The 8,433-nt window shown below is 38.4% G+C and overlaps 1 pseudogene; it reads right to left on the bottom strand.

The window, feature by feature from the left end:
* Nucleotides 1-7,964: 7,964 nt before the first annotated feature.
* On the bottom strand, nucleotides 7,965-8,083 carry LOC134958245 (5S ribosomal RNA; annotated as a pseudogene).
* Between the last annotated feature and the right edge of the window lie 350 nt (nucleotides 8,084-8,433).

Raw genomic sequence — 8,433 nt, forward strand, 5'->3', positions numbered from 1 at the left:
ACTGCTCCAAAAGCTCTTGACTACATTCAGGTGATACTAAAATAATGTTAATTAATCTGGCCCTTAGAGTCTTATCTCCAACGATGATTCAGTCATTTAGATAGGAACAATAGGGCAATCATATGATGTGTTGACAGAGCTGTGGCCTACGTATTTAGAAGTTTGATATGCTAAAAACCATCCCCTTTCAATTTGACTTCAGTCAGATCTCTTGCATGAAGGATAGAGCACATGCATAAACTGTACATTCTTGTGATGACTATTTTTGACAGCAGATGGATAGGGTCAGTTCAGTTACATAGATGTGGCTGGAAGGTGGATATTTGCATTTATTTAAAATCACAAAAGGTAGTTGTGGCTACTGACAGCTACTCTATTTGAGGGGTGTGCAATAAGTCTCTGGATGTGCATTGCACCCACAATCTGACTGTCTGGTTGTAAACTGTAATCTCTGAATAACGTTCTTGTGAAATTACAAGACACAGAAAATTACATAAGCTGCACTTCACACCAAAGAAGTCAGCATGTTCACTTGAATCACAAACTCGTTATGGAGTTCAACCGAAGCCATGGGAGAGCCATGATCTTCTATGACTACAAGCATGACAGCAGGAGAGTTTTGACTCACAGTCAGCTGCTTTTGGGGTGGAAGCACCATACCATGCGTTTGAGTTGTTAGCAGAATTTTAGCACAGGAGACGGTCCCTAGAAGATAAGGAGTACTGCGGCCAACCTGTATCTGCCATCACCGAGGACAACATTGCTGCCATGCGGGCCATAGTTGATGTGGACAGCACGATGACCTTGGACCTGTTAGAGAAGGAGATAGTCATCTCATCAGGATCCATCCACTTAATACTTTATGGAAAGATTGGCCAGAGCAAGGTTTCCATATGCTGGGTGCCCCAACAGCTGACACAAGAACAGAAGGAGGCTTGGGTGACTTGGTGCCACAACATGCTGGCCAGGTTTCATGGTGGTTGCTCAAACTCTGTCTGGGAGATCATCAGTGATGATGAATCCTAGATATATAGTTTTGACCCCAAGACCAAACAGATGGTCCTGACACGAGTGCAGTGAGGCAAGCAGATGGCAACTGTATTTTATGGTCAACACTGGTCATGTAGCTGCTATACCACTCATGCAGCAGAACACCATTACTAGGGATTGGTACACCAGCCAATGACTTGTGCAAGTGCTCGAAGCCATTTCCAGGTGCCATCCAACAAGTCAAGCTTGTGGTACCCTTCTCTATCACAACAATGCACCTGCCCACAAGTCCAGGAAATTCATGGCTATTCTGGCTCATAATGCATCCAGGAGCTTGGTCATCTGCCATACAGGCCCCATGCAATTTCTTTATGTTCCCACAAATCAAGTGCAAGATGCATGGGATTCATTTTGAGTCACCAAAAGCTGCAATGGAGACCTTCATCCAGCTTGTTGAAGACATACCTGCTTTGGGCTGGGACAGCTGCTTCATCATGTGGTTTGAGCACACTCAACTTTGCATAGAATCCTCTGGCAAATACTTTGAAAATGTAAATGTAATACTTTTTGTGCATCCGGAAACTTAATGCACACTACTGGTATGCTTGGAAGACTAAAAATATACAGCATTTAAACACTAAATGTAAAGAAATATATAACTGTAATTTGCCTATTCAGATATTTTACATTATGTAATGTGTAGGTGATTAATAAGATTTTATTCAAGTAGTTGAATGAGAATATGGCAATGACACGGAGAAATTTGCTAGAGATCAGTTCCAATCCTGGGGGGATTTACTAACAATAGTTTTTGAATGATTTTTTTTTTTTTTTTTTTTTTTGCAATAATGCTTCAATTTTTAAAATCGTGAATTAACTAAGGATCAATTCACATAGAAATCCCATGTCAAACTCAACTTCACAGACCATATCATGGCAAATCACCATCAGAACAAACATCATCAAAATAACATTGATGCCAATGCAAGTCGCAAATTTACTATGATTCATTTTTGTGAAAACACACAAACTCACACCAAAATCACACCTCAATGTGCTTTCTCATAGCAAGTGTGTTTACTGTGTAGCTGTAACTTGATAGTTCAATTTAAAGTTTACTTTTGAGAAAAAAAATGATATGGGTTCCCCTCCCCAAAATTCAAATCAACAGCAGGCTCTCAGAGCTGGCTGATTCAATAATTACTGGAGGGAAATTGCCTAGGGTACCCCTGTATTTCAGACAACTACCACCAAACTCTTGAGCCGGCCTGATTCCAGAAATATGGGGGAAAATGTGTAGGAGTCCCTTGTATTTCCAAGACCAGCACCGGGATCTTACTAGTGGGGGTGGTAATGTTATGGTTAGGGGTCCCATGGTCAAAGCCATCACCCCCCCCCCCCCCACCACCACCACCACCACCACCACCACTAATAATCCCAGCTGTGGGATTATGTGGAAAGCAAAGATCACACCAATAAAGGGGTGCCCCTCCCATTGATTTCCCAGGACTAGGGTGAAGCCCTACTCCTGGGAAATCCATTAGAGATCTGGCAGACCTGGCATACCTGGCAGTCGGTGCCAAACTGAAAGCGTTAAGTTTAAAGACTACTTTTGTCTTGTTTTTTAAAAACTTTTTTTTTACTAAAAAGGCTGCAATAAAATCAGAATCATATCATATCTGTGCTCTGACTGATTGTCATCATTGTGCTTACTGTGTCCACTTACTGTATTTTTCAAGTAATAGTTTATTTCAGGTAGAAATACAGAAGATGTGTAGGGAAGTCAAGCTGTGGTGACTTTATGAGCCAGCATGTAATTATGCAGTGTGTCCTGTTATGTCACTGAAAACAGGATCACCTGCGAGGTATCCATGGGTGCTTCTGATTGGAGGTGTGGGGGCACAGTGCAATGCCCTGCAGAAGCACAATGACATGATTATATGATTGAAAATAAATGTATTCTAGGTAATGAATCAATTGAAGAGGCAAGTGGATGAAAGTGTTTTATTATGTTTAGAAGAAGCTGAGAGATAATTACAGTTAAAGATAAATTATTAGTACTCAAAAATTGGACATTTTTTTCCACAAAGTATATCAGACGAAGTACTGTAAATAGACTTCTGGCATTTCAAATAACATTGTTACTATGGGGCAGATGTATTAAGCCTGGTGAAGTGATAAAGTGGAAGGTGATAACGCACCAGCCAGTCAGCTCTTAACTGTCATTTTTCAAACCCAGCCTGTAACATGTTAGTTGGGAGCTGATTGGCTGGTGCGTTATCACCTTCCACTTTATCACTTCACCAGGCTTGATACATCTGCCATTATGATCCATAGATCATAACAGCTTCATCCATTATAAAAACACATTTTTTCAGAAAATTGTTTCAAAACACCTTCATGTGTCATAATAATAATAATAATAATAATAATAATAATAATAATAATAGTAATAATAATATTAATAATAATAATAATACAAATTATTGTAGCATTAGAATGTACAGTAGGCTCTGTAAGAAATAGTAGTTAACTTTTACATTTGAATCCACAGTATCTATGCACTTTTGATTCTAATATAAGAGTTAATTACTATTTGTTGCAGAACCTGCATTCAAAAACAGGGCCACAGTTTGCCTATAAAAATACAGCATCACCTTTTTTAAAAGTCATGTGGTCATATCAATAGAATTGATCTCTGTTTGTGCAATATTATTGCATGTAAAAACAGTAATTTAGAATCAGAATATAACATACAGTAGGATATTATGCAAACTGTTATACCAAATACCAATTAAAGGTTGTTTTCATCATACTTTTGTTATTACAGATTAACCTACAGTAGATGCAGTGAGATATTAAAAGGCAATAAAAAAGAAAAAAGGATGATACCACAAATAAATGGCTTAAAATATTGTTATTTTTCCTTTCTTTTAGTAAATATTGTATAATATAATATCAAACATCAAGTACCTCTTTAGTGAAGTACCTAACTCTGGAGGTTAACTTACTCAGGTTTGTTAACATGTTTGTTATTGTTTATCTGCATTTTAAATAATGGCTGCTTTATTTTTACAATGCAATTTAGATTTCAGTTTGAACACACCCCACCCAAATCTAAATCTCTCTGCACATGTTACATCTGCCCCACCTACATTGCAACATGGTTTTGCCCTTTATTGTGTTTTTTTGGTTTGCTAACAAACCTGAATAAGTCCCTCTATTCTCAGAAAGAGAATATACAAAAGTTTTCAATAATTTGTCTTCAGAAACAATTCAGTGCTATACAGTATCTCTCAGAAGAAACTTAATTGCTGCCACTATTATTTTACATTTCACAAGATTCTAACAGTGTTATGCCAGTAATTTGAGTGTCTGTACTTATGCTACACATATAGGACCATTTATTTCTGTCTAAGCCTGAGTAGGCATTTTAGCCTCTGTCAGTTGGGCAGTGAATATTATTTTAATTAGGTGACAATGGTGAATATGTATGATTCTACACATAAAGTCAGTGCACTGTCAATCAGAATAACTTAGAATCATCATAGTAGATGTTTGAAAATTATTTTACATTGTCCAAAATATTTGCATCGCATTCAATGAAGTTGACTAATCATAATATAAACGTTTTATTTTTGTTTTTACAAGGGTATTTTGTGACCCAATCATTTTATAATATGACAGAACTTTCCTATTGTAAGTAAGATGGTTTTGGAAATATGTGTTTCCAGGCTTGTGAATGTAGCAAAGTTTCTGTGTACACCAGTAGATAACTCATAAGTACGAAAAGCACAGTTATTTAACCAGTGAAGTGATTTATCAAAAATAAAGAAGAGCCTGTATCAGGTAGCAGTGCAGGATGCTGGAAAAGCCGTTATATCAATGGTAATTTCAGGTTTCATCTGGAGATAAGTGGAAGACTAATGTCACTCTCACACATTCTTAAGATGGCTTTACACATGTGCAGTAGTAGCCTTGGTGACCACCTTGGTACAAGGATTGGTGCTGTCCTGGAGGAGTAGCAACATGGAGTCTGCACAGTAGTATTTCAAAAGAGTGGCATTGATTTTTCAATTGGTAGAACCTGCACTATAAGGGACTTTGTTAATTAGACTTTCAGGAAGAGGATCTGGAACCTCTTTCACTTCAGGGAAGTGAACGCTATGAACGAGTGCACTGATTCAGCTTTCTACATTCCATTCTCTCAATAGAAGGCTGCAGATATTTTTCCTCAACATTTGCATAAGGTTGGATATAGAGTAAACTGGGTACATTGATTGGTTAACATTTCCTTTGGGAACCATACACAAGAGATAATGGTTATAAGGGATCATCCAACTTGCCTGTCCATATTGATGATGGAGCCATAGTTTCTGGGCACCTGGTGATATAGTCCACAACTGTTTGGATATATTCTTTCCCAGAGCTACTAGAAATTGCCTGGGGTCCCATAAAATATACTGCAGGCTAATCAAAGGGTCAGCTGAATCTCCAGGCTTTCCCACCATCTGACAAGTGTGACAGGAGCAAAAGTGGGTGATTATTTCTAGCAGCATTCCTAGGTAATAAAGCAGTGTACTACAGGTAAGTGTGACTTAGTTTTATTTATGCTCAAATGTCATGCCAAGGGGGCTTAATGAGATATTCTCAACAACCCTTCTTTATATTCCTGGGGTACTAAAAGCTGTCTTAGAGTCACCCCAACCTCTTGCAAACCTTTGATTTTTTTTCCTCTATATAGTATTCTTACTTCTCCTAATATTTTTCCTGGTGAGACTCAATGGGAGGTAGGTCTGGTCACCTTCTAATGGGTCTATTCATGAAGCAGTGAAAAGTGTGGAGAAGTTGCCAATGGCAACCAATCAGCTGCTGTGTATAATTTTATAGAATACACTTTATAAATGTTACCTTAACACCGATTGGTTGACATGGGCAACTTCACTCTTTTCACTGCTTCATTAATAGATGCCTAAGGGTGCTAAAGATGTATCGTTCTGTTGTGCATGCTGGAAAGTCTGAATTTTATCTTGCTAGTCAATATCTAAGGAGAGGGAGGGGGAATGTTTATGTCCAGGGTCTGTAGGGGTGGGAGGTGAATGTGAAGAAATCTGTCTCAGTGTTTCCTGTGACAATTCACTTTGCATCCCCTCAGGTATTAAAGTGGAGGATTTAGCCTGTGCTGCTTGCTGTTGGGTGACCACAGCTAGTAGATGGAAAATATGTTCTTTATTTGCAAGTACAGATTTGTTACATCAGATACATGTCACAGTTTCAGAATTATATTGCTCTGTATCAGAACCCTTGGATATAACTGACATAAAGGTGAAATGAAATATTTCAGGTATTTCTTGCTCATTGAACAGATATGGACTATAGCTGACAAGCTCAGATGTCCATAGCAATCACAACAACACAGAGTGGCACTTTGGACTGGAATCTGCACATGGATACAGAACTGGAATCCAATCTACAAGAGTCTGGGACCAGTTATAAGGAACTCAACCTCAGCCCCTGACACAGGAGCTAAAGGCTGGGACCCTCGACTGGGAACTCAGACAAGTACAATTGGAGAATACAGATGATAGATGGTAAACTGTAAATGATCAGACACAAAAGCACAGTAGTGACTGAAGCCTGGTGACCAGTAACTATCTGAGGAAGACATTGCTCTGGCAATGTGCTCACTCCATGTGCAGGCTTTAGTATCAGAAAGTCCAGCCTCATTGGAGCAGAGGATCAGGTGATGGGTACTGGGCTGCTTAGGTGAGTCCATCATGGCTGCACCACCAATGTTTTTGATGGTTTGTTTACTTTTTGGAACCTTGTACAGATATATGCAGAGCTCATAGATGTTGCAGACTCCAATGGATGCATGAATCACAGGAAGACAGCACTGATAAACATGGTAAGTAAGGCTAAGACCCCAATTTAGTGACAATACAGTTACACACAATTTTTTCAAATCAGTCTCTGGAATCTGTGAATTTACATGACTATTCTCAGCAACAACAGAATTAATAGGATTACTATTAGTGTGCAATTCAACATATGTTTCCCTGATCAGCCTGGGGATTCTGTGAAGAAACAGGGTTATTTTCCTCAACAGCATCAGTGATTCTGCTCATATATGTTGCACATAAAATATTTGTAGGGGGATAATGCAAACACCAACATCTCTCACACATCTCCAGAGGAGTTCGGGTAAACCCTTGTATTCATAGTAACATAGTAACATAGTAACATAGTATCTAAGTTTGAAAAAAGACAATTGTCCATCGAGTTCAACCTATTTGTGGTCTCCTATGCACGATTATTTTGTAGAAAATTTTGATTGAAGTTGATGACTGCCGTTACGTTTTACCCCTCTTTTTTATAATAACCATAGTGCGTGACTATGCCCCGTAACCCTCGATATCCTTATCCATTAGGAATTTATCTAACCCATTCTTAAAGGTACTAACAAAGGGAGAGAAAGAAAGCTCTTGTGTGGGCGTACTCTTGAGGAAAAAAGAAGAAAATATTGTTCAGTTATTAGTAAGAAATGTTAAAATTTATATTTATTGATCAAAAGTAAAAAAATGACCCCTCTATGATCCAAGGAAAAGTGTAAACATAAAAAAGACATGAGAAAATATAATATAATATAAAAATGTTCTGGTCTGTTAATCACATGAGAAGGATTAGAAAGGCTGCAGACACTTAATAGTCTAACACCCGTTTCTCCTGACCAGTACAGATAATCTGTATTAATGAGACCGACCAAGGAGGTCAAAATGTCTTAGAAAAAACACTGAAATCGGGTTAATACTAAGCATTTTATTATTCACCTATTATTCGATGTTACACAGAATTAGGAATATCTGTGTTGACATGACCTGAACGCAGAAAAAAGTAAAGAAAGTTATTGAAAGAGCAAGTAGTGGTGATACTGCTGTTGGTGTCCACCCTTCGGAAGAAGGGGAGTAGTCCCTACTCTACAACACCAGGTATTCCCAGGGAGTCTCCTCTCAAGGTACTGACCCGGCCCAACGCTGTTTCGCTTCCAAGATCAGACGAGATCGGGCATTAGCAGCGTGGTATGATAGTAGAGAGGCTATCTACCTATGAGAGTGCACCTATATAGAGATGGTAGAGTAAAGATTTAGAAAGATAAAAACATATAGTGTGTAGATCTACTTTCCACGTTAGGCGGGGTGAAACAATTGTCACTCAGTGGCAAGGTGCACCCTGGATCGTGAATGAGAGTCTACAGAAAATAGTAAGTGGTGAAAGGAAAAAAGATTTTAACACTTTTAGAATTAAACTGGTGGTCGCTAACCTTGGCGGGAGACCACGTCACAAAGTATGCAGCGTCAGGTAAATTAGTACATGTAAATATAATTCACATATATATTCCTTTTTGTGCAAAGCAAAGCATCATTACTTTAAAAAACAACCTAA

The sequence above is a fragment of the Pseudophryne corroboree genome, chromosome 1, assembly GCF_028390025.1.
Source record: "Pseudophryne corroboree isolate aPseCor3 chromosome 1, aPseCor3.hap2, whole genome shotgun sequence".
NCBI lineage: Eukaryota > Metazoa > Chordata > Amphibia > Anura > Myobatrachidae > Pseudophryne > Pseudophryne corroboree.